At 42.0% G+C, this 26,211-nt stretch overlaps 3 long non-coding RNA genes across 3 annotated transcripts in view; 2 read left to right on the top strand and 1 right to left on the bottom strand.

The window, feature by feature from the left end:
• The window catches only part of LOC149128636 (uncharacterized), a 99,934-nt gene that overhangs the window by 38,287 nt on the left and 35,436 nt on the right, over window positions 1-26,211 (top strand). Inside the window, exon 2 of the long non-coding RNA XR_016213453.1 lies at window positions 21,250-21,381. This is a non-coding gene — a long non-coding RNA (uncharacterized LOC149128636). The remainder of the gene's footprint in view (window positions 1-21,249; window positions 21,382-26,211) is intronic.
• LOC149128638 (uncharacterized) lies at window positions 12,006-13,399 on the top strand. Its single transcript, XR_016213452.1, has 3 exons — window positions 12,006-12,115; window positions 12,213-12,299; window positions 13,182-13,399. It is a non-coding gene; the product is annotated as an uncharacterized LOC149128638 (long non-coding RNA).
• Window positions 18,349-20,455, bottom strand: LOC149128637 (uncharacterized). Its single transcript, XR_016213448.1, has 3 exons — window positions 20,338-20,455; window positions 19,339-19,440; window positions 18,349-18,661 (listed from the first exon to the last, which is right to left on the bottom strand). It is a non-coding gene; the product is annotated as an uncharacterized LOC149128637 (long non-coding RNA).

The raw sequence follows: 26,211 nt of genomic DNA, 5'->3' as shown, positions 1-26,211 counted from the left end.
TATGTGCTCCCTTTGACTCTTAGTCCTTTCATTATGATCAATTGCGAACTGAAATTGATCACTTGGACTAGTGAGATGGCATTGGTACATGCCACCTTGATGGGATTAAATTGGAGTCCCCTGGTATGTTTCTAACTCTACCATTTGGGGCAAGTCAGCTTGAGCATGTCCCAAATTATATATCTCTTCCCTCTCTTATTCCTACTCTTATGTTTAACAGGGATCACATTTCAGTTAAATTTCAACACTTAAGAATAACTGTGTATTAATTACAGAATTAAATCAGTCATATTAAGTAGAACAGACAAAAAAACTACTAAGAGGGATAATGTATTAAGTTGTTCATTAACAGTCAGGGCTATGCTGATCAAGTCACCGTTTCCCATAGTGTCCCTTTCACTTCAACAAGTTTCTTTTTTGGTGTTCAGTCAGTTGTCACCGATCAGGGAGAACATATGGTATTTGTCCCTTTGGGACTGGCTTATTTCACTCAGCATGATGTGTTCCAGATTCCTCCATTTTGTTGCAAATGACTGGATTTCGTTGTTTCTTACTGCAGTATAGTATTCTAAAGAGTACATATCCCATAATTTCTTTATCCAGTCTACCGTTGATGGGCATTTAGGTTGGTTCCAGGTCTTAGCTATTGTGAATTGTGCTGCAATAAACATTAGGGTGCAGACCGCTTTTTTGTTTGCCAATTTAAATTCCTTTGGGTAAATTCCAAGGAGTGGGATGGCTGGGTCGAACGGTAGGGTTATATTCAGGTTTCTGAGGAATCTCCAGACTGATTTCCATAGTGGCTTGACCAGTTTGCATTCCCACCAACAGTGGGTTAGTGTCCCTTTTTCCCCACATCCTCGCCAGCATCTGTTGTTGGTAGATTTCTGAATGTGAGCCATTCTAACTGGGGTGAGGTGGAACCTCATTGTGGTTTTGATTTGCATTTCTCTGATTGCTAATGACCTTGAACATTTTTTCATGTGCCTGTTGGCCATTTGGATTTCCTCTTTTGAAAAATGTCTATTGAGGTCCTTGGCCCATCTCTTAATTGGGTTGTTGGTTTTGTTTTTGTGGAGTTTCTTGATCTCTTTGTAGATTCTGGTTATTAACCCTTGATCTGTTGCATAGTTTGCAAATATTTTTTCCCATTCTGACGGTTGTCTCTTCACTCTCCTGACTGTTTCTTTTGCAGTACAGAAACTTCTCAATTTGATGCAATCCCAATAGTTAATTTTGGCTTTGACTGCCTGTGCCTCCCGGGTCTTTTCCAGAAACTCTTTGCCTGTGCCAATATCTTGAAGGGTTTCTCCAATGTTCTCTAGTAACTTGATGGTGTCAGGTCGTAGATTTAGGTCTTTAATCCATGTTGAGTGGATTTTTGTGTAAGGTGTAAGGTAGGGGTCTTGCTTCATGATTCTGCACGTGGAAATCCAATTTTCCCAGCACCATTTATTGAATAGACTGTCCTTGCTCAAGGAATTAGTTTTAGATCCTTGATCAAATATAAGTTGGCTGTAGATGTTTGGGTTGATTTCTGGTATTTCAATTCTGTTCCATTGGTCTATCCTTCTGTTTCTGTACCAGTACCATGCTGTTTTGATTACAACTGCCTGTAGTATGTCCTGAAATCTGGTATTGTGATGCCTCCAGCTTTGTTTTTGTTGTACAAGATTGCTTTAACTATTCGAGGTCTCTTGTGCCTCCATATAAATTTCAGCGCCAATTTTTCCAGATCTGAGAAGAAGGTCTTCGGTATCTTGATTGGTATTGCATTGAATGTATAAATTGCTTTTGGGAGAATGGACATTTTGATGATATTGATTCTTCCAATCCATGAGCATGGAAGATTTTTCCATTTCTTGGTATCCTCTTCTATTTCTTTCTTTAAGGTTTTCTAATTTTCATTGTAGAGATCTTTAACGTCCTTGGTTAAGTTTATTCCAAGGTATCTGATTGTTTTTGTAGCTATTGTGAATGGGATTGATCTTAGAATTTCTTCCTCAGCCATGGCATTGTCTGTGTATACAAAGGCTGTTGATTTTTGTGCATTGATTTTATACCCTGCTACTTTGCCAAACTCTTCTATGAGTTCCAATAGTCTCTTGGTAGAGTTCTTTGGGTCCCCTAAATAAAGAATCATGTCATCTGCAAAGAGGGATAGTTTGAGTTCTTCCTTCCCTATTTGTATCCCTTTAATTTCTTTTTCTTGCCTAATAGCTCTGGCTAGAACCTCCAGAACTATATTGAATAGCAGTGGTGAGAGTGGACATCCCTGTCTGGTCCCAGATCTCAGTGGAAATGCTTCCAACTTTTCCCCATTCAATAGGATGTTGGCTGTGGGTTTTTCATAGATTGCTTTGATTGTATTGAGGAATGTTCCTTCCAAACCCAGTTTGCTTAGAGTTTTCATCATGAACGGGTGTTGTATTTTATCAAATGCTTTCTCGGCATCTATTGAGAGAATCATATGGTTTTTCTTCTGCAGTCTGTTAATGTGGTGTATCACATTGATTGTCTTGCGCACATTAAACCATCCCTGCATACCAGGGATAAATCCCACTTGGTCTGGGTGGATGATCTTTCTGATGTGTTGTTGCATTCTATTGGCGAGAATTTTATTGAGGATTTTTGCATCTATGTTCATCAGGGATATTGGTCTGTAACTCTCTTTCAGTGCTGCATCTTTCTCTGGCTTAGGGATTAAGGTGATGCTGGCTTCATAGAAAGAATTTGGGAGGATTCCCTCTTCTTCGATTGTTCTGAATAGTTTGAGAAGAATTGGAGTGAGTTCTTCTTTAAATGTCTGGTAGAATTCAGCAGTGAATCCATCTGGTCCTGGGCTTTTCTTTGTTGGGAGGGCCTTTATTACTGTTTCAATTTCTGTCTCAGTTATGGGTCTGTTTAGGTTTTCGATGTCTTCCTGGTTCAATTTAGGTAGGTTGCATGTGTCCAGGAATCTATCCATTTCTGATAGGTTTCCCTGTTTGCTGGCATACAAGTCCTTGTAGTAATTTCTGATGATTCTTTTTATTTCTGTGGTGTCTGTTGTTACATTTCCTTTTTCATCTCTGATTTTATTGATTTGGGTCTTTTCTCTTCTTTTTTTAGTTAGTTGGGCCAATGGGGTGTCAATTTTGTTTATTTTTTCAAAAAACCAGCTCCTCGTTTGGCTGATTTTTTGTAATGTTTTTCTTGATTCAATCCTGTTGATTTCTTCTCTGATTTTAATTATTTCTCTTCTCCTACTAGATTTGGGTCTGGTTTGCTGTAGGTTTTCTAGATCCTTGAGGTGAATAGAAAGCTCATCTATTTGGTGCCTTTCCAATTTCTTGATGTAGGCACCTATTGATATAAACTTTCCTCTTAACACTGCTTTTGCTGCGTCCCATAAGTTTTGGTATGTTGTGCTGTTATCCTCATTTACTTCCAGAAAGTTTTTGATTTCTCTTTTGATTTCTTCTATGACCCATTGTTCATTCAGGAGCATGTTGTTCAATCTCCATGTGTTTGCGTATGCTCTAGGGATTCCTGAGTTGTTCATTTCCAACTTCATTCCTTTATGGTCTGAGAAGCTGCATGGTATGATTCTAATTCTTTTGAATTTGCTGAGACTTGCTTTATGGCCTAGTATGTGGTCAATCCTAGAGAAGGTTCCATGTACTGCTGAGAAGAATGTATAATCTTTAGCTGTAGGATTGAAAGTTCTGTATATATCTGTTAGATCCATTTGGGCTATAGTGTCGTTTAAATCTACTGTATCCTTGTTGATCTTCTGTCCTATTGATCTGTCTATTTCTGAGAGTGGAGTATTGAAGTCCCCCAGTATTATTGTATTGGGGTCTAAGTCTCCCTTTAAGTCCGTTAACAAATCTTTTAGATAAACCGGTGCCCTGTAGTTAGGTGCATATACATTGATAATTGTTATATCTTCCTGTTGAATTGATCCCTTAATCATTATGTAGTGTCCCTCTTTGTCTCTCTTAATGGTTTTTGTGGTAAAGTTTATGGTGTCTGATATTAAGATGGCTACGCCTGCTCTTTTTTCATTTCTGTTGGCATGGTATATCTTTTTCCAGCCTTTCACTTTCAGTCTGTATGGATCTTTGTTGAAAAGATGTGTTTCTTGCAAGCAGCAAATAGATGGGTTTTGTTTTTTAACCCAATCAGCCAAACGGTGTCTTTTAACTGGACAGTTCAGGCCATTCACGTTCAATGTGACTAATGATAAGTGGTAACTTTGCCCTGCCATTTGCCAAAGATAAGTTCTAATATATGCTTTGAATTCCCTGTGATCTTTTGCTGTGAGCTTTCCTTCCTTGGTTTCCTTCCTTTACCTTCTTTCATATTGATGACTGTTTCTGTGTTTCTGTGTGTAACACATCTTTAAGCATCTTTTGCAGGGCTGGACGAGTGGCAACAAATTCTTTCAATTTCTGTTTGTTATGAAAAGTCTTTATTTCACCTTCATTCACAAATGATAGCTTTGCAGGATATAATATTCTGGGCTGGCAGTTGTTCTCTCTTAGTACCTGGGCTATATCTTGCCATTCCCTCCTAGCTTGTAGAGTTTCTGATGAGAAGTCAGCTGTGAGTCTGATTGGAGATCCTCTGAGAGTAATCTGACGTTTCTCTCTTGCACATTTTAGGATCTTTTCTTTATGTTTCACTGTGGAGAGTTTAATTACAACGTGCCGTGGTGAGGGTCTCTTTTGGTCGTGTTTATTAGGGGTTCTGTGAGCTTCCTGTACTAGGATTTCTCTGTCCTTCTCCAAACCTGGGAAATTTTCTGCTAATATCTCACTAAAAAGGCCTTCTAATCCTTTCTCCCTCTCCATGCCTTCAGGAACTCCTAGAACCCGAATGTTGGGTTTTTTAATAGTATCCTGAAGATTCCCGACAATATGTTTTAGATTCCTAATTTCCTCTTCTTTTCTTTGGTCTGACTGTATCCTTTCCTGTTCTCTGTCTTCTAAGTCCGATATTCTCTCTTCTGCTTCTCCCATTCTGTTTGTAAGGCTCTCTATTGTGTTTTTCATTTGATCTATTGAATTCTTCACTTCAGTCACTATCCCAGTTTCCTGTTGTACTAGTTGTTTCATTTCATTTTGATTCCTCCTTAATATTTCATTTTCACGAGAGAGATTTTCTATCTTGTCCATTAAGGATTTCTGTAGTTCAAGAATTTGTTTTTGAGAACTTCTTAATGTTCTTATCAATTTTTTGAGATCTGCTTCTTGCATTTCTTCTATGTCATCATCCTCATAATCTTGAATTGGGGTGTCTTTTTCATTTGAGGGCTTCATGGTGACTTCCTTGTTTTTATTACCTTGGTTTTTGCGTTTCTTATTTGTCATATTGGAGATATTTGGTTTCTTCACTGTGGTGCTTTTTCTTGTTATACTATGACTCTAGATTAAGTGGACTATCTGTTTTTGATGGAGCCTTAGGGCTTGAGATGGGTGCGGCCTGAGAGCTCTGTTTGGTGTGCCAAAGGTGACACTCCCAGGTTAGGCGTGGTAAACCTCTCTCTCTCTCTCTCTCTCTCTCTCTCTCTCTCTCTCTCTCTCTTTTTTGATTCAACAGGGAAGTTATTCTGCACAGCTGAACAAAGTTGGAGGTAGTTAGCAGGCAAATGATATACCCACAGGAGCCAGAGATCAGAAGCTCTTTCCCAAGGACCACACAGGGAATCTGTTCGGCCCTTAGAGTGGGCTCAAATTCTCCTTCAGTCTCCCACTGGGTTGCCAAAGTTACGGAATTGTAGCGTCTCTGGAGAGTGCTCACGTGAATTCCATGAGTTCTCTCCCCCACCGTCTCTTTTTTCACAGTCTCAGTTCAGTAGCACCATAAATTTACTAAGTCCTAATCTGTTAATTCGCCCCACCCAGAGTCAGGTTTTACTGCTAGGCTCAGGGCCGGTGCAGACCTGAGGTCGCTCTGCTTATGACGTATGTCCAAGATGGCGCCTGCTCTTTGTCTTGCTCGCCCTTGAGAGGTGAGCGGAGAGAGAGAAACCCGTGTCCATACCAGTCACCTTTTTTTTTTCCCTCTCTCTCTCTTCCAGTTAGCTTGGTGAAGTCCCCCCCGCCCCGGGGGTCGTTCCCTCTAGTCTCCTCTCTCCGCTTGCCTGCCGGTGTCTCGGGTTATTGAGGTTCGGCTCACCTCGCGTTCCAGCACTGGTGTGTTGAGTCTGCCGCTGATGTCCCGAACTGTGGGCTCCCACGCTCTGCACGCAGGTCTGCTCCCCTTCCAGCGCCAATGTGTGGACTCGGAGCTCTGGACTTCCCAAGTCTCCCCGCTGTTGCACTCCCCTTCGAGCACTTGCGTGCAGACCCTGCAGCTTGCGCAGCTCAGTCTTCAGTTAAGTTTCAACACTTAAGAATAACTGTATTGATTACAATCTTCAACCAAAAGTATTAAGTAGAACAAACAAAAAATTACTAAGAAGGATAACGTATTAAGTTGTTCATCAACAGTCAGGGTAAGCGCTGATCAAGTCACCGTTTCTCATAGTGTTCATTTCATTTTAACAGGTTTCCTTTTTGGTGCTCAGTTAGTTGTCACCGATCAGGGAGAACATATGATATTTGTCCCTTTGGGACTGGCTTATTTCACTCGCATAATGTTTTCCAAATTCTAAACAGGGATCACTATTCAGTTGAAATCCAAACACCTAAGAATAATTGTGTGTTAATTACAGAGTTCAACCAATTGTACTAGAACAGAAAAATACTAACATGGATAAAGTATTACATTGTACATCAAAAGACAGGACAACAGCTGATCAAGTCACTGTTTCTCATCGTGTCCATTTTACTTCAACAGGTTTCCCCTTTGGTGTTCAGTTAGTTGTCACCAATCAGGGAGACCATATAATATTTGTCCCTTTGGGCCTGGCTTAGTTCACTCAGCATAATGTTTTCCAGACTCCTCCATCTTGTTGCAAATGACCGGGTTTCATTGTTTTTGACTGCTGGATAGTATTCTATAGAGTATATGTCCCATAATTTCTTTATCCATTCTACTTTTGATGGGCATTTGGGTTGGTTCCAGGTCTTAGCTATTGTGAATTGATTGAGCTGCAATAAACATTAATGTGCAGACAGCTTGTTTGTTTGCCAATCTCATTTCCTTTGGGTAAATTCCAAGGAGTGGGATGGCTGGGTTGAATGGTAGGGTTATATTCAGGTTTCTGAGGAATCTCCAGACTGACTTCCATAGTGGCTTCACCAGTTTGCATTGCCATCAACAGTGGGTTAGTGTCCCTTTTAACTCACATCCTCTCCAGAATCTTTTGTTGGTAGATTTCTGAATGTGAACCATGCTAACCGGGGTAAGGTGAAACCTCATTGTGGTTTTGATTTGCATTTCCCTGATTGCTAGTGATCTTGAACATTTTTTCATGTGCCTGTTGGCCATTTGGATTTCTCTTTGAAAAATGTCTATTGAGGTCCTGGGCCCATCTCTTAAGTTGGTTGTTTGTTTTGATATTGTGGCGTTTTTTGATCTCATTGTTGATTCTGGTTATTAACCCTTTATGTGTTGCATAGTTTGCAAATATTTTTCCCATTCTGTCGGTTGCCTCTTCACTCTCCTGAATGTTTCTTTTGCAGTACAAAAACTTCTCAATTTGATGCAATCCCAAATGTTAATTTTGGCTTTGACTACCTGTGCTTCTGGGGTATTTTCCAAGAAGTCTTTGCCAGTACCTATATCTTGCAGGGTTTCTCCAATGTTCTCTAATAACTTGATGGTGTCAGGTCATAGATTTAAGTCTTTAATCCATGTTGAGTGGATTTTTGTGTAAGGTGAAAGGTAGGCGTCTTGCTTCATGCTTGTACCTGTGGAAATCCAATTTTCACAGCACCATTTATTGAATAGACTGTCCTTACTCCAGGGATTGGTTTTGGATCATTGATCAAATATAAGTTGGCTGTGGATGTTGATTGATTTCTGGTGTTTCTATTCTGTTCCATTGGTCTATCCATCTGTTTCTGTATCAGTACCATGCTCTTTTGATAACAACTGCCCTGTGGTATGTCCTGACATCTGGCATTGTGATGCCTCCAGCTTTGTTTTTGTTGTACAAGATTGCTTTAGCTATTTGAGGTCTCTTGTGCCTCCATATGAATTTCAGCATCATTTTTTCTAGATCTGAGAAGAATGTCTTTGGTATCTTGATTGGTATTGCATTGAATGTATAAATTGCTTTTGGGAGAATGGACATTTTGATGATGTTGATTCTTCTAATCCATGAGCATGGAAGATTTTTCCATTTCTTGGTATCCTCTTCCATATCTTTCTTTAAGGTTTTGTAATTTTCATCGTAGAGATCCTTAACATCCTTGGTTAAGTTTATTACAAGGTATTTGATTGTTTTTGTAGGTATTGTGAATGGGATTGATCTTAGAAGTTCTTTCTCAGCCATGTCATTGCCTGTGTATATATAGGCAGTTGATCTTTGTGCATTGATTTTATATCCTGCTACTTTGCCAAACTCTTCTATGAGTTCCAATAGTCTCTTAGTAGAGTTCTTTGGGTCCCCTAAATAAAGAATCATATCATCTGCAAAGAGGGATAGTTTGAGTTCTCCCTTCCCAATTTGTATCCCTTTAATTTCTTTTTCTTGCCTAATAGCTCTGGCTAGAACCTCCAGAACTATATTGAATAGCAGTGGTGAGAGTGGACATCCCTGTCTGGTCCCAGATCTCAGTGAAAATGCTTCCAACTTTTCTGCATTCAATAGGATGTTGGCCGTGGGTTTTTCATAAATTACTTTGATTGTATTGAGCAATGTTCCTTCCATACCCAGTTTGTTTAGAGTTTTCATCATGAAAGGGTGTTGTATTTTATCATATGCCTTCTTGGCATCTATTGAAATAATCACATTGTTTTTCTTCTGTAGTCTGTTAATGTGGTGTATCACATTGATTGTTTTACGCACATTGAACCATCCCTGCATGCCAGGGATAAATCCCACATGGTCTGGGTGGATGATCTTTGTGATGTGTTGTTGCATTCTATTGATCAGAATTTTATTGAGGATTTTTGCATCTATGTTCATCAGGGATATTGGTCTGTAATTCTCTTTCAATGCTGCATCTTTTCCCAGCTTAGGAATTAAGGTGATGCTGGCTTCATAGAAAGAATTTGGGAGGACTCCCTCTTTTTTGATTGTTGTGAATAGTTTGAGAAGAATTAGAGTCAGTTCTTTAAATGTCTGGTAGAATTCAGCAGTGAATCCATCTGGTCCTAGGCTTTTCCTTGTTGGGAAGGCCTGTATTACTGTTTCAATTTCTGTCTTGTTATGGGTCTGTTTAGGTTTTTGATGTCTTCCTGGTTCAATTTAGGTAGGTTGTATGAGTCCAGGAATCTATCCATTTCTGATAGGTTTCCCTGTTGCTGGCATACAGGTCGTTGTAGTAATTTCTAATGATTCTTTTTATTTCTGTGGTGTCTGTTGTTACATTTCCTTTTTCATCTCTGATTTTATTGATTTGGGTCTTTTCTCTTCTTTTCTTTAGTTAGTTGGGCCAATCGGGTGTCAATTTTGTTTATTTTTTCAAAAAACCAGCTCCTCGTTTGGCTGATTTTTTGTAATTTTTTTGGATTCAATACTGTTAATTTCTTCTCTGAATTTAATTATTTCTTTTCTCCTACTAGATTTGGCTCTGGTTTGCTGCAGATTTTCTAGATCCATGAGATGCATTGAATGCTCATCTATTTGGTGCCTTTCCAATTTCTTGATGTAAGCACCTATTGATATAAACTTTCCTCTTAACCCTGCTTTTGCTACATCCCATAAGTTTTGGTATGTTGTGCTGTTATCCTCATTTACTTCCAGAAAATTTTTGATTTCTCTTTTAATTTCTTCTATGACCCATTGTTCATTCAGGAGCATGTTGTTCAATCTCCCTGTGTTTGCATACGCTCTAGGGATTCCTGAGTTGCTAATTTCCAAACTTCATTCCGCTGTGGTCTGAGAAGCTGCATGGTATGATTCTAATTCTTTTAAATTTGCTGAGACTTGCTTTATGGCCTAGTATGTGGTCAATCCTAGAGAAGGTTCCATGTACTGCTGAGGAGAATGTAAATGCTTTCTGTGTAGGATGAAAAGTTCTGTATATATCTGTTAGATCCATTTGGGCTATAGTGTCGTTTAAACCTACTGTCTCCTTGTTGATCTTCTGTCCTGTTGATCTGTCTATTTCTGAGAGTGGAGTATTGAAGTCCCCCAGTACTATTGTAATGGGGTCTAAATCTCCCTTTAAGTCCCTTAACAAATCTTTAAAATAAACCTGTGCCCAGTAATTAGGTGCATATACATTTATAATAGTTACATCTTCCTGTTGAATTGACCCCTTGATCATTATATAGTGTCCCTCTTTGTCTCTCTTAACAGTTTTTGTGGTAAAGTTTACGTTCTCTGATATTAAGATGGCTACATCCACTCTTTTTTCATTTCTGTTGGCACAGTATATCTTTTTCCAGCCTTTCACTTTCAGTATGTATGCATCTTTGCTGGAAAGATGTGTTTCTTGTAAGCAGCAAATAGATGGGTTTTGTTCCTTTACCCAGTCAGCCTATCGGTGTCTTTTAACTGGACACTTCAGGCCATTAACGTTCAATGTGACTATTGCTAAGTAGTAACTTTGCCCTGCCATTTGCCAAAGATATTTTCTAATATATGTTTTGAACTTCCTGTGATCTTTTGCTGTGAGGTTTCCTTCCTTTACCTTCTTTCATATTGATGACCGTGTTTGTGTGTTTCTGTGTGTAACGCATCTTTAAGCATCTTTTGCAGGGCTGGACGAGTGGCAACAAATTTTTTCAATTTCTGTTTGCTATGAAAAGTCTTTATTTCACCTTCATTCACAAATGATAGCTTAGCAGGATATAATATTCTGGGCTGGCAGTTTTTCTCTCTTAGTACCTGGGCTATATCTCGCCATTCCCTCCTAGCTTGTAGGGTTTCTGATGAGAAGTCAGCTGTGAGTCTGATTGGAGATCCTCGGAGAGTAATCTGACATTTCTCTCTTGCACATTTTCGGATCTTTTCTTTATGTTTCACTGTGGTGAGTTCTATTAGCTTCCTGTACTAGGATGTCTCTGTCCTTCTCCAAACCTGGGAAATTTTCTGCTAGTGTCTCACTAAAAAGGCCTTCTAATCCTTTCTCCCTCTCCATGTCTTTAGGAACTCCTAGAACTCGAATTTTTGGTTTTTTAATAGTATCTTGAAGATTCCCAACAATATTTTTTAGATTTCTAATATCCTCTTCTTTTCTTTGCTCTGACTGTATATTTTCCTGTGCTCTGTCTTCTAAGTCCAATATTCTCTCTTCGCTTCACCCATTTGGTTTTTAAGGCTCTCTAATGTGTTTGTCATTTGATCAATTGAATTCTTCATTTCATTATGATTTCTCATCACTTTTGCAGTTTCATGTTCTACTAGTTGTTTCATTTCATTTTGATTCCTCCTTAATATTTCATTTTTGCGCAAGAGATTTTCTATCTTGTCCATTAAGGATTTCTGTAGTTCAAGAATTTGTTTTTGAGAACTTCTTAATGTTATTATCAATTTTTTGACATTCACTTCTTGCATTTCTTCTATCTCATCATCTTCATAATCTTGAATTGGGGTGCCTATTTCATTTGGGGGTGTCATAGTGTCTTCCTTGTTCTTGTTACCTCAGTTTTTGCGTTTGTTGTTTGGCATATTGGAGATGTTTGGTTTCTTCTCGTTATCCTGTGACTCTAGATTACATGGACTGTCTGCTTTTGATGGATCCTTAGAGGCTGTGATGGGTGTGGCCAGAGAGTTCTGTTTGGTTCTTTGGGGATAAGGGTGTGCCAAAGGTGACTCACCCAGATTGTTCTCTCACTTTCTCACTCTCTCTCATTCTCTCTCTTTTTTTTTTTCTGACTCAGTTGGGAAGTAATTCCACACAGCTGAGTGGAATTGGGGGTAGTTGATGTATGAAATCTGGCACCTGTGGGTAATTGTCTGGTTACCCCTGGGACCACACAAAGAGTTTATGCAGCCCTCAGTGTGGTCTCAAATTTTTCAATAGTCTCTCCCCAGTTTGCCCAAGTTACCGAGTTTGTGTACTTGGTGAGTTCTCTTGCCCACCTCAGATTTTCAGTCTCAGTTTGTTAGCTCCTCACTTTCACTAACTAGGTCTTAACCTCCTGTTATTTCTCCCCACCAGAGTCAGGTTTTTCTGCTTGGCTAATGGCCAGCGCCTCTTTCCATATGTAAAATGGTGCCAGCTCTTTGTCTTGCTCGGCTTTGTAAGGTGAGTGGAGAGAGAAGTTAATGTCCGTGCCGGTTCCCCTTATTTGCTTGTTTTTTCTCTCCTCCAGTCTGCCTGGTGAGCTTTCCCCAGTGGGGCTTTCATTCCCTGTAGGCTTTTTCTGCCTTTCCCCGAAATATCTTGGGTTACTGAGGTTTTTATCTCACCTCCCCTTCCAGCGCTAGTGTGCAGACTCTGCGGTGTGGCTTCTGCAGCGGCGCGGCTTCTTGGTCTCGGTTTCAGCTTCTGCTTCTGTGGCGGCGCAGCTCCCGTGGCTCAGCTTCCATGTGGTGGGCGACCTTGCTCTCCTCGTAGGTCCTCCGTGTCACCTCCACTAGATCCGGGAGAGTTTCCTCTGCAATTTTTCCCTGAGCCTTTTCCTGTGGCTACAGTAACTCCACTTTTATTAAACTGTCTTTTCCCAGACTATCAGTGCGTGCCCTCACTATTCCGCCATCTTGGCTCTGCCTGTTTGTTTTTTTGACAGGCAGAGTTAGACAGTGAGAATAGCTGATCCAAAGCCAGGAGCCAAGTGTCCATATGGGATGCTGGCACTGCAAGCTGGAACTTTAACCCACTGTGCCACAGCGCTGGTCCTGGATCTTTTTAAAATATTTATTTTTCAACATTTTTTTCTCCTTACTTGCTAGTATAGCATTCTCCCTTGGTGCTGCTGCTCTCTGTGGACTTGTCCTCCTCAGCCTCTGACTAGAGCACAGCCACCTCTCCAATGCTGACATCCTCTGACACATGTTCCACTCTTCTGTTCTCTCTAAACTGCAGACTCTTGGGCAACCTAACTCTCATGCATAAACTTGCATAGACACACACACCTGAGGACTCCAGAGTCTTGGACTTCAGGTTGTAATTAACTTTCATTTTCAGAGGACTGGTGAACAAAACAAGTCTGGAAGCCAGGGTGTAGCCTTGTGGTTCAGATGCCTGTGTCCCACATTGGAGTTTCTGGGTTTGATTCCCAGTTCCAGCCCCTGCCTCCAACTTCCTGATCATGCAGACCCTGGGAGCTAGCAAGTGATAGCTCAGATGATTGGGTTCCCTGCTCCTGGGCAAGCCCTGGCCACTGTGGACATTTCAGCAGTGAACTAGAGGGTGAATACCACTTCTCTGTCTACTTGTTCATTTCTTTGCATCTCAAATTAAAAAACAAAACAAGTATATTTGTATCATCCATTAAAATAACTTCCTCATTGGAAAAAAGCAGTTTCATTGTTAAATTTGGGGAAAAATAATGCTTCTTGGTTGTAAATGATATTTGAATAATGCATAACTGTAAATCAGACTTCCATAGTGGATAAGGAAGAGAAAGATGGAAGCAATAATTTTTACTTCTGGCTTTGGTACTTGTCATGTAACCTTGAAAAATTCCTTTAAACTCATGGGGCCTGAGTGTCCTTAAAATTACAGGCTCATCGAGTTGAGGCAGGTGGTGTAAGGGGAGGTGGCAGGAAGCTGAGAGCTTTCCTTGTTTCTGTGCCGACAGAGCTAAGTGACATTAGCAAGTCATTTGACCCCTCTGGATCTTCCTCCCTTGTGAGATAAGATTGTCTTTATAGTTAAAGGATTTATTCTACACAGTCCTATCTTATGGTAAGGTTCACACGACTATGAAGTGTTTTATAAACTGGCAGTGTAATAATCGAGTTGACACTGAAGATGAAATGTTAAACAGCATAGAACTTCTAAGGCTTGTAGTTCTATTAGGAGCTACACAGAAACATTTAAGTTCATGGGCATTTTTAAATTTAAAAACAGAATCATTGAATCATTGTTCAGAATCAGTATAGTTACTAAAATTCTTATTTATAGTCACTGAGATTGGTAGTGTAATTACTGATAGCATACTCCTAGTGTTGTATATTTTAGTTTATACAATACTTAGACTATATAAAATATAGGTAGCATGGGAAGTGGGATACACAGCAGTCTCGTAGAATGGCAGATGTCCTAAACAGCACTCTGGCCTCACAATCAGCCCTTAAGGCACTTGGATCTGGCTGAAGAGCCCATGAGAGTATTTTAGGCATGGAAAGCCACTCTGGCAAAAAAGAAAAAAAAGGACCTAAATAAAAGATCTCTGTGAGTGAGATCCCAGTAGAAAGAATGGGCCATCAAAGAAGGAGGTACCTTTTTCTGAAGGGAGGAGCGAACTTCTACTTTGACTATGACCTTGTCTAAATAAGATCGAAGTCAGTGAACTCAAGAGGCTTCCATAGCCTTGGGAACTCATGACTAGAGCCTAAGGAGATTACTGATGCCATAAACAAGAGTGTCAAATTGTTAAGTCAACAACAGGAATCACTGTGTGCTTGCTCCTTTTGTGGGATCTCTGTCCTTAATGTGTTGTCCAATGTGAAGTAATGCTATAACTAGTACTCACACAGTATTTTACACTTTATGTTCTGTGTGGTGCAAACTGATGAAATCTTTACTTAATATATACTAAATTGATCTTCTGTGTATAAAGATAATTGAAAATGAATCTTGATGTGAATGGAATGGGAGAGGGAGTGGGAGATGGGAGGGGTGTGGGTGGGAGGGAAGTTATGGGGGGGAAGACTTTGTAATTCATAAACTGTACTTTTGAAAATTATATTTACTAAATAAAGTTTTAAAAATTAAAAAATAAAAAATAAATAAAAATATAGGTAGCAATATTTAATGCTTCTCTTACTTTTACTGGATTGGATTATAGCATACGTTAATAAACCTTTTTTAAAGATTTATTTATTTATTTGAAAGACAGAATTATAGAGAGAGACACATAAATAGAGATGTTCTGTCTGCTATTTTACTCCCCATGTGGCTGCAAGCAGCTGGAGCTGGGCTAATCCAAAGCCAGGTGCTTCTTCCAGGTCTCCCACATGGATTCAGGGGCCCAAGTATTTGGGCCATCTCCTGCTGCTTTCCCAGGCACATTATCAGGTAACTAGATTAGAAGCAGAGCAGCTGGGACATGAACCAGTGCCCATAAGGTATGCCAGCACTGCAGGTGGTGGCTTTACCTTATATGCCACAGCACCAGCTACAGCCAATTCATTTTAAAATAACTAAAGATTGTCCACTGTTCAGCCTCCAGGATTTGGCTTGGCCCAGCCTCTGCTGTTGTGGACATTTGGGGAGTGAACCAGAGGTTGAAAGATCTCTCTTCTTATGTCTCTCCCTATCTAACCTTGCCTTTCAAATAAATAAATGAGTCTTTGAAATAAAAATACATACATACACACACACACACACACACACACGGTACCAACACAGTGGGTAAAGCCATGGCCTGCTGTGCCAGCATCCCATATGGGTGCTGATTCAAGTCCCAGCTGCTCCACTTCCAATGTATCTCCCTGCTAATGTGCCAGGCAAAGCGTCAGAAGGTGGCCCAAGTGCTTGAACCACTACATTCATATGGGAGGCCTGGAAGAAGCGCCTGGCTTTAGCTTGGCTCAGCTGAGGCCAATTTGGGAAGTGAACCAGCAGATGGAAGATCTGTCCCTACCCCTTCTCTGTAACTCTGCCTTTCAAATAAATAACAGATTTTAAAATTGGGGGGAAAGGGCAGTTCTGTTGCCTTCCCTTTACCTAGAGTAACATAATCAAAATGTGTTAGGCAAATGAATAAGGGAAATTCTGAGATCATGCATTGACCACAGAAGAGAATGGATTCCCTGTACATTTTCTGGAAGCCCATGCTAGTTGGAACCAAGGGAAGGATAACAAAAAAAGGGGAGGCCTATATCCCTCTTATTTGTCTTCTTTGTTCATTGGAGCAGTGGAGAGTTGAGTACTGTAACATTGGTGTTTGTCTCCATACAGTTCACTTCTATTTAGCTGGTTCTTTTTTTTGCATTTCTTTTTTATTTATTTTAAGAGATTTATTTGAAAGGCATAGAGACGGGGGTCTTCCATCTGCTGGTTTGATCCCCCAATGTTTGGGTGAGGCTGAAGACCCACGCGCCCCCACCCAGGTCTCCTGCATGGTGTGGGGTCCAAACGCCTGTCCATCACCGCTGCACTCATTGGCTGGAGTGGGATAGGAAGTGGGGTGGCAGGGACTCGAACTGGCGCCCATGATGTGGGCCCTGCAGGCTGTGGTTGCACCCCCATGCCACGGCACCGACCTTGATAAACCTTTCTTTAAAGTGGAATTAGGGGTAAAAATGGTCTGAGGTACACATGCGGTTCCATTGTGAGAGGGGCTGAGGCCCCGTGGGTGCCCGGGGGCCAACAGGAACACCTGCAGCCTTGGCCCGCAGGTCCTGTGCATCTCCCCTCTACTTCTTTCCACCCATGGGCCAGGCCCAGGACCCAGTGGTGCCTCAGGGATTTCTGCCCTGAACTGGTCACTTTAGGTCACTTTGTGATCCCTGACCTCTGCCCAAGGAAGGAAGCAGGAAGTGGCCCAGTAGGCTACCTCTGACCTCTGGAGCCCCGTGCTGAAGTGCTGGCCCATGACCTGGGGAGCCCGCGACCATTCTGGGCCAGCCATTGGGACCTGCGACCCCCGACCCTGGGCCCCAACCCCTTCGACGTCACCACCGCAGCCTGCTATTTAGCTGGTTCTTAATCCTCAAGAAGGGATTTAGGTCAATGTTCTATTCTCATCAAAGACCTTGATGTTTAATAAAAGATTCCGTTAGTAATTTTAACCCTGGGTCGTTCTAAAGATGTGCTGTGACTTAGGTTTAGAAAAGATCATCTTCCTTGCCACGCTCATCTCAGCTCTGGGGGCTGTCAGTTCTCCCTGCACAGATTCAGTAATGCATGCTTCTTCTCTACTACAAAGATCTTATATTGGTCATATTTCCAGTTACCAAAATCAAATCAACTCACACCTGGACTCTGAGTATTCAATGACATTATTTATCAAAATAAATGTATTCAAATATTCAAAGACCACTTCAAAGCTTAGCTGCCTTCAATAGTTTTTGGCACTTGGAACAGCCACTGTGGTTTTCTACACACGAGCACTCACTATTTTAAATACCATTTAACAATTCAAACATCACTTCCGGTTCAGCAATACACAACAATAGAATGGATGATTCTACATAATAAACAAGTTACATTAGTTTGGACTTAAAACCTAGAACTAAAACCATGTGGTGACATGGATGGATTTAAGGAAAGATGTAGAGCTAGGTAGCTAAGGCCACAGAATCCCAGACCTATTGATTTTAAGTGAGTCTAGATCAACAGCATTCCATTGCATTATCTTCCATCTCAGAGTCCTGCTTTTCCAGCGAGACCCACCCCACTCAGACCACGTATTTCCTGCCTGTGTCTTCATGGTGGTGTAAGCTGTTCTGATACAGGTATCTCCTGGACAGTCACCAGCTTCCTGATTTACTACCTGAACTGGAATCAACAGTTGTGAGGGATGTTTTTCAAACACCCAGGCTGAATTGAATGTCAGTCTCTGGCAGTCAAAATCTTCTGCCTTAGGAAACAGAACATGTACTCTACTCTGGGGCTCCTTTTTCTTCTCATGGGGTTCTGTGGTGATCGGTGGTTTTCAACACAAGTCCTGCTAGCATTCTGACTCAAAAGAAAGACCAGGGATAAGAGTTCTTTCTGGGGGCTGGTGCTGTGGCATAGCAAGTTACACTGCTGCCTGCAGCACTAACATCCCACATGGATGCCAGTTTGACTCCCAGCTGCTCTACTTCTTCCGCAGCTCTTTGCTGGGTAAAGCAGCAGAGAATGGCCCAAGCGCTTGGTCCTCTGCCCCCACATGGGAGACCTGGAGGAAGGGAGTGAACCTCTGTCTTTCCCTCTTTTTTTCTCTCTGTAACTCTGCCTTGCAAATAAATACAACTTCAAAAAGTTATTCTCCATCAAGCAATACACCCTTTTCCAGGCAACTGTAAAGCTGGGAGTTGTAGCTTCTTGTATATTTTGGATAATAAGAGTTTTGGTTTGAAAGCATGTTCATCTGAAACAAAGATCACTCATTATCCTTTGTTAGAGAAGGGGGCTCTGCTCTTTGAAAGTGAAAATCAGAAGCTGTAATGTGTGATGAGCTTCACCTGCCAGGTAGGGGGATACTTATTTGAAAGCCAGGACACCAGGAGAGGAAGCTTTTCAGATTCCCTGGCCCTTGCTTTAGTCTTATGTCTTTGCTTCTTCTGTTGCTTCTTGATGTCAAGAGTGTACACTTTATGCTGAAATGAGGAATTGTGTCTTACCTCTTTGGGGCCTTTTTCTAAGAAGAGTGCATATATTTATCTTGGATATAAGGATAGCTTCTGGGGTGGGTGGATTTTTTTGGAAGTTTTCACAAGCCAGCCAGTAGCCTATATTTTCTTCACAGAATTCAGTTTTTAGAAAAGCCTCCAATACAGCCAGACCATCTGTAGGTAGGGAAGAGAAGGTAGAAAAAGAAAAAGAAACATGAGGAATATGAGGAAGCTAATGATCAAATAATCCCTGTGCTTTTCTAGTACTAGGATTAGCTATTCTCTAGTTTTTACTCAATCCTGTAATCCTGCAGATTTAGCTCTTTAAAGACAAAGGTGCCAGTAGGCAAAATACTTAAGTTGGTTCCATACTACTAAAACATAAATACTTCAGTTTGTTTTAATGCCAAAAATGTATTTACAGGAGAGGCATAAATCCTCAGGGAACTAAGTCTCTTGCAAACACTGCATGCAATGAAAAGCATCCTCAGCCTCAACCAAGAGCACTGCCATTGCAGAGCTGAAGGGTGATTTATCTTCCCCACCTGGTGTGAATATGCTGAGAAATAAATGGAGATAAACAGAACTTCTAGGTTAAGTCGAATTCTCCTTGGTGAGCTGCTCATTTGAGGACACAGCCTTTCTGCACTCTTGTGATACTTGCAATGGATTAAATTCAAGTCTAATTCACATTTGCTAGCCAGCAGCTCCTGGAATGCTTCTGACCACAACAGTGCTTCCTTCAGAGAAGGTCTGCAAGAGCAATTCTATAATGAGTTGTGCTCAGAGCAGTTGCCCTCCCAGCTCAGCAGTGAGCTGTTCAGATTGCAAACACAGGAATCTCAACTTACTTGATGAAAGCTTGCTACCTGCTTTTCTTGCCAATTGTGGCCTTCCCAGGAATGGTGGAGTTTTGCCATAGGTAGCTCAACCCAGTCTTCAATACTCTTAATCTTAAAAAAAAAAAAAGACAATTCACTAAGTGGTCATCCTTGAATACACTACTGAGCCTGAATGCATTTTTACCAAATAAAGTCACCTAATAGCTATAAACCAAAAGCCAACAACAGGCTTACCCACCTAATATTACATTCAGTCCTGAAGTACTGAGCAGTTTCATCAGTTCCTCAGAATGTAACTACGCTGTGAGGACTAAAGATAGGACTGCCCAAATTTTAATTATCAATACACTGCACAGCTAATAAAGCAGATGCTGTCTCTGGCCCACAAAAGGAGACAGTTTCCCTGCAAGGTTTACCACAATCGGGAGACATTTTGCTCCTGATGGAACCCGCAGCGGGACTGCCTTGAGCCAGCTCCTCTGCTTCCCTTTCCACCTTCGGTCCTGGATTGGCCAGAGACCACGCACAGGAGGTGCCATCAATCACCCGTGTCCCCCTGTCCACCTGCAATGCTCCTGGGAGGCAGATGCCACAGAACAGTGATTTGTTCCATGATTGCCACTGTGTGAGATCAGCCCATCATGAGAAAATATCCATGGACTCGAATGAGATATCAACGGCAGAAGCACTGCCCCCAGCAGCAGTGCAGGAGGGTGGATGAGGAAGCACAGCACAGCCAGAATCTCTAGGGACCCCGCAGGACTCTGCTGCCCTGGATGCCTACAGCAGGCAGCTGTACAAGGGCCCAGTGTGCCTCCAGAGCCCTCCTACCAAGCCCTTCCCCCTGTTTGCCCATGCAGACCACACAGATGCTGTGTCAGTGAGCAAATCAGCACCACACACTTGGTTTTCCTGCTAAGACTCGGCCTTCATTGCTTCCCCAAGTGCAGCACATTCTGCAAGCCTCAGCCAGCAGGGCTGGCAGGAGAGGTGGGTGGTCACACTCACCAGGTCTGTCTCTTCTTCTCCTGCCCCTCCTGACTCTCGGGTCACCACCTGCATTCTAGCCCCAAGGTACAAAATGGACAAGAACCTAACACCACCCACATCACCCGCACACACTGCAACTACCAGCTGCCCACCAATGACCACCACCTTTATAGCCAGCCCAGCATGGGGCACGTCTGGCAGCCCTGGTCCTGCCCCAGGGCAGCGAAGATAGGCCCAAGGCCCCCCGCCAGGTTGAGCCTGAGCTGCCCTGCAGCAGATTCTGGAAGCAAGGGAGCTGCTGATGCCTGAGGCCCTGACTCAGAGCACACTTAGGGAGACCCCATGCCCTGCAAGGGCACTGGGGCCCTGGACTTTCCCAGGCTGCAGTCCTAGGGTGGAGGCTGGCTCGGCCCTTCTTCCCCCAGCCCTGCCCGCAGGTGGAGTGGGGTTCCCATGGGGGCATCTTCCTTTGTGGGAGAGCGGGTGAACCCCAAATGCCACGACTCCCGGTGCCGGGTGCTGGCCTACAGCCTTCCGGGAGGGAGTAGGAGACAGTGACTTTGTGGGGAGGTGACACTTGAGCTGGGCCTGTATTTTGGGTTAGCTCTGGATGCACATCCCAGTGTGCCTGGACCTGCAGGGCTGCTGCAGGCCTCCTGGAGGCTCTGGGAGCCAGACGTCCTGGTGGCGAGGGCAGGAGGGCAGGAGGGCAGGAGGTCGAGGTGCTGAGCTCCTGTTGGGTGCACCAGGCAGTTTGGAGCTGTTCAGAGTAAGGAGTCGAGGTCACCTCCTGAACCACTCCTGGTCCCAAACTCCTGGTTTGGGGTTTGCCAGAACCCTGAATTAGGGGTGTGGTGGGGATGGTAGTGGTTGGCTTCAATGCACTTTATTTGTGAATTCTTCAAACACAGCTTCTCCCTACTCCTGCAGGCTTTCAGGTGATTGACAGGACAGAGTCCCTCAGCTGCAAAGTGACTGAATTTTGGAAACTACGTCCAGAACTTCACAGTGTGTATTCAGTTGGTCATCCTTCAGGCCTGCAGGTGGACAGCAAGAGCAACAGTAAGATATTAATCACTGTAGACACTCTCCTTTCTTTCTGGTAGACCCACCAAAAGAGAATGGGAGATGAGTACTTGAACATTGGAACCAGTCACCATGCTAAGGTGAGCTGCCAGTACTTGGAGCTTAGGAGTGGACATGGAGAGCAAAACATGCATTGCTACTAAAGAGGACAGTTAGGTATTTTACTGTGAAAAGGGAAATCATTTAGATGTGAGCAAGACACCTTAAGAAAAGGTCTGTATATTTATTTTTGTTTATTTGCAAGCAGAGAGAGCCCTTGCATTTTTTTTTAACTTTTATTTAATGAATATAAATTTCCAAAGTACGACTTATTGATTACAGTGGCTTCCCCCCCATACCGTCCTTCCCACCCACAACCCTCCCCTTTCCCACTCCCTCTCCCCTTCCATTCACATCAAGATTCATTTTCGATTATCTTAATATACAGAAGATCAGCTTAGTATACATTAAGTATGGATTTCAACAGTTTGCTCCCACACAGAAACATAAAGTGAAAAATAATAGATGATTTTTTTTAAATGATGATGAAATCAGATCAGACCTATTGTCATGTTTAATCCCAGTGAGAGTCAAGTTGGGAATTGACAATTTCTTTTTTTTTTTACAGAGGATCAGTTTAGTATGCATTAAGTAAGGATTTCAACAGTTTGCACCCCCATAGAAACACAAAGTGAAATATATTGTTTGAGTACTCGTTATAGCATTAAATCTCAAGATAGAGATCCTACATGAGGAGTAAGTGCACAGTGACTCCTGTTGTTGACTTTACAAATTGACACTCCTGTCTATGGCATCAGTAATCTCCCTATGCTCCAGTCATGAGTTTCCAAGGCTATGGAAGCCCTCTGAGTTCTCCGACTCTTATCTTGTTTAGACAAGGTCATAGTCAAAGTGGAGGTTCTCTCCTCCCTTCAGAGAAAGGTACCTCCTTCTTTGATGACCTGTTCTTTCCACTGGGATCTCACTCGCAGAGATCTTTTTGCCAGAGTGTCTTGGCTTTCCATGCCTGAAATACTCTCATGAGCTTTTCAGCCAGCTCCGAATGCCTTTAGGGCTGATTCTGAGGCCAGAGTGCTATTTAGGACATCTGCCATTCTATGAGTCTGCTGAGTATCTCACTTCCCATGTTGGATCACTCTCCCCTTTATTTACTGCTCATTCCTCAAATGTCTGCACCAACCAGAGCTGGGTCAGGCTGAAGCCAGGAACTCAGTGTGGGTCTCCCACATAGGTGGCAGGGACTCAAGTACTTGAGCCATCAGCTGCTGCCTCCCAGGGTTCTGTTAGCAGGAAGCCAGAAGCAGAAGCAGGGCTAGGGCTTGAGCCCCGGGCATTCTGACTGGGATGTGGAAGGCTTTCCCACTATGCCAAACACATGCTCCAGTAAGGTGTTTCAACCCGTTTGCAAAATGTAAGAATGTGGTTTTAAATATATGCTCTTCATCTTAAAAATTTGCATAATCTTATATTCAGTTTCATATGATTCAATACCTATTATGAAATACAAGTAACATTTAGACACATGCTTTACTCACCAATACAAACCTCAGTAATTTTTTCACTTAGAACCTTGAATATTAGCATTCATTCAGACTGAAGTTCACTCATAGGCTGGGAATTCTGACAAAGAGACAGTAGGGAAAAAAATCTAGATGTGTATCTGATACCTAATAAGATTCTGAACCTGACTGATAGAATCTGAGTAACTGTTCAGAGAGTCACTTCATACCTCTACCCTCAGTAATGAGAAGACTGTGTCCTTTGGCCACTTTGACATGATGTTATGTAAATCTTACCTGAAAAGCCTTTTATAAACTCTGAAGTACCATACAGAAGCATATTATGCATTTCCATATGTGTGCAAAAAAGGCAATGTCAAAGGCATGGCTATTCCAGAGAGAAGTTAGGAGGATTAGCTCAGTTTGGAAGTGTGTAAGTACCATTAAATACCAACATATTTGAAACAGATTTATAGAGTGTGAAGTTCATGATAGATATTTAATGAATGCACTCTGGATAATAAGCAAATATCAGAAATAATGCCACACCCATCAGTGTTTAAACTCTTCAGACAGCTCCATGCCAGGGAAGTGCAGTGATCCCTGTAAATTAACAAAAATCAATCTGTGTATACCCATGGAAGCAACTGGTTTATATGCAGCCTATACTAGAGGTTTTTGTGTTTAGTAAAATTACTTGATTTTTTTAATGAATGCTTTCAGACTGACACCTGATACTGAATGGCAGACAATTTTTTCTGAAAAGTATGTGGTTGCAAAATATAAATATAAATCAGTTTATAATTTTTGTGTCTGAATATTTTTATGCATTGAGACAATACCTGCAATAATCAGAAGACTTTTCCTCAAAAAGTTGCTATATGGATGCATTTTCATTTATTTATGTAATGTATGTTTAGGTAAAAGGAAGAGAGAGAGAGAGAGACCTCTGTCTTTCATCTGCTGGCTCACTTCCAGATGGCCACAATAGCTGGGGCTGAGCCAGGCCGAAACCAGGACCCTGGAACTCTGTCCCAGTCCCCCATGTGGGTGCAGGAACCCAAACTCTTGGGCAATCTTTGCTGCTTTCCCAAGCAAAGAGCTGGATGAGAAGTGAAGGAGGTGAGTCTCAAAGCAGTGCCATAAGGCATGCTGCTGTTGCAGTTGGCAACTTACCCCTTTGTGCCACAATGCTGGCCCTGGATTGATGACATATTTAAGTGCTGCCACTGGCTTTTGGCTAAATAGGATGACTTAACATGTTTTCTACTCTGTGGAAGAGGAACAAATAAGGCAGTTGGTTGTAAAAGTTGCCCATGGAAACCACAGCCTGAGAAGGATGAATCAACTCACCTTGCATTTTCCACGTTGCATCTACACCACCCTTTTCTGGACAAACATCTGATTGTATGCCCTTGTGATGGAGGTTCTCAGGGTGCTGGAACTTGTTGTAAGTTTTTAAAAATATAGATTAAGAAGAAGGCAAATAAACAAAAAATTATAAACTGCGCCAATACCAAGAAGAGATTATTGAGAGTAAAAGGTCACCTGTTGGAGCCAGCACTGTGGCACATCAGGTTAAAGCCCTGGCCTGAAATACAGGCATCCCATATGAGTGCTGGTAGAGTCCCAGATGCTCCACTTCCAGTCCAGCCTCCTGTTAATGCACCTGGGAAAGCAGTAGAGGATGGCCCAAGTCCTTGGGCCTTTTCACCCAAGCTCCTGGCTCCTGGATTCAGCTCAGCTCAGCTCTGTCCATTGTAGCCATTTGGGGAGTGAACCAGCAGACAGAAGATTCTCTCTCTCTCTCTCTCTCTCTCTCTCTCTCTTTCTCTCTACCTCACTCTCTACCTCTCTATATAACTTTTTCAAATACATAAAATAATTTTTTTAAAAAAGGTATCCTGCCATACTTCTTTCTTCCCTGTTAATTACTAGGAATTAAACATTGTTACAGGGCCAGCACTGTGGCAAAATGGGTTATACCAGCACCTGCAGCACTAGCATCCTCTATGGGCACCAATTGCATGTTCTACTACTGATCCAGCTCCCTGCTAACATACCTGGGAAAGCAGCAGAATATGGTACAAATCCTTGGGTCCTGCACCCAAGTGAGAGACCTGGATGAAATTTCCCTGACTCCTGGATTTTTTTAAAGATGTTTATTTGAGTTACACACACACACACATACACAGAGAGAGAGAGAGAGAGAGAGGTCTTCCATCTGATGGTTTACTCCCCAAATGGTTGCAATGGCTGGAGCTGCACTGATCTGAAGCCAGGAACCAGGAGCTTCTTCCATGTCTCCCACTTAGTTGCAGGGGCCCAAGGACTTGGGCCATCTCCTACTGCTTTCCCAGGCCATAAGCTGAAAGCTCAATCAGAAGTGGAGCAGCCGGGTCTTGAACCAGTGCCCTTATGGGATGCCAGTGCTTCAGGCCAGGGTGTTAATCTGCTGTGCCATAGCACTGGCCCCTCCCTACTCCTGGCTTTGCCCTGGCCCATCCCCAGGTTTTCAGTAATTTGGGGAATGAACCAGCAGATGGAATACCTTTCTCAAGTAAATAAAACAAATCTTAAAAATATATAAATATATTTATGTAATAATCATGTTCATGGTTTAGAAATTTAGGGACCAAAATATATGCTTTTCTGTATATTGCTCTTTGCTTTGCTTTTTTCTTTTTTTTTTTTCTTTTTTTTTATCTTTTATTTAATGAATATAAATTTCCAAAGTACGACTCATGTGTTACAATGGCTTCCCCCCCATACCGTCCCTCCCACCCACAACCCTCCCCTTTCCCACTCCCTCTCCCCTTCCATTCACATCAAGATTCATTTTCGATTATCTTAATATACAGAAGATCAGCTTAGTATACCTTAAGTAAGTATTTCAACAGTTTGCTCCCACACAGAAACATAAAGTGAAAAATAATAGATGATTTTTTTTAAATGATGATGAAATCAGATCAGACCTATTGTCATGTTTAATCCCAGTGAGAGTCAAGTTGGGAATTGATAATTTCTTTCTTTCTTTTTTTTTTTTTTTTACAGAAGATCAGTTTAGTGTACATTAAGTAAAGATTTCAGTTGTTTGCACCCCCATAGAAACACAAAGTGAAATATACTGTTTGAGTACTCGTTATAGCATTAAGCCTCAGTGTACAGCACGTTAAGGACAGAGATCCTACATGAGGAGTAAGTGCACAGTGACTCCTGTTGTTGACTTTACCAATTGACACTCCTGTTTATGGCATCAGTAATCTCCCTATGCACCAGTTATGAGTTTCCAAGGCTATGGAAGCCC

The sequence above is a fragment of the Oryctolagus cuniculus genome, chromosome 1 (assembly GCF_051225735.1).
Source record: "Oryctolagus cuniculus isolate XC-2025 breed Fujian yellow rabbit chromosome 1, ASM5122573v1, whole genome shotgun sequence".
Taxonomy (NCBI): Eukaryota; Metazoa; Chordata; class Mammalia; order Lagomorpha; family Leporidae; genus Oryctolagus; species Oryctolagus cuniculus.
Note: the sequence above shows the minus strand (reverse complement) of the source record. Positions and strands in the feature narration are given on the sequence as shown.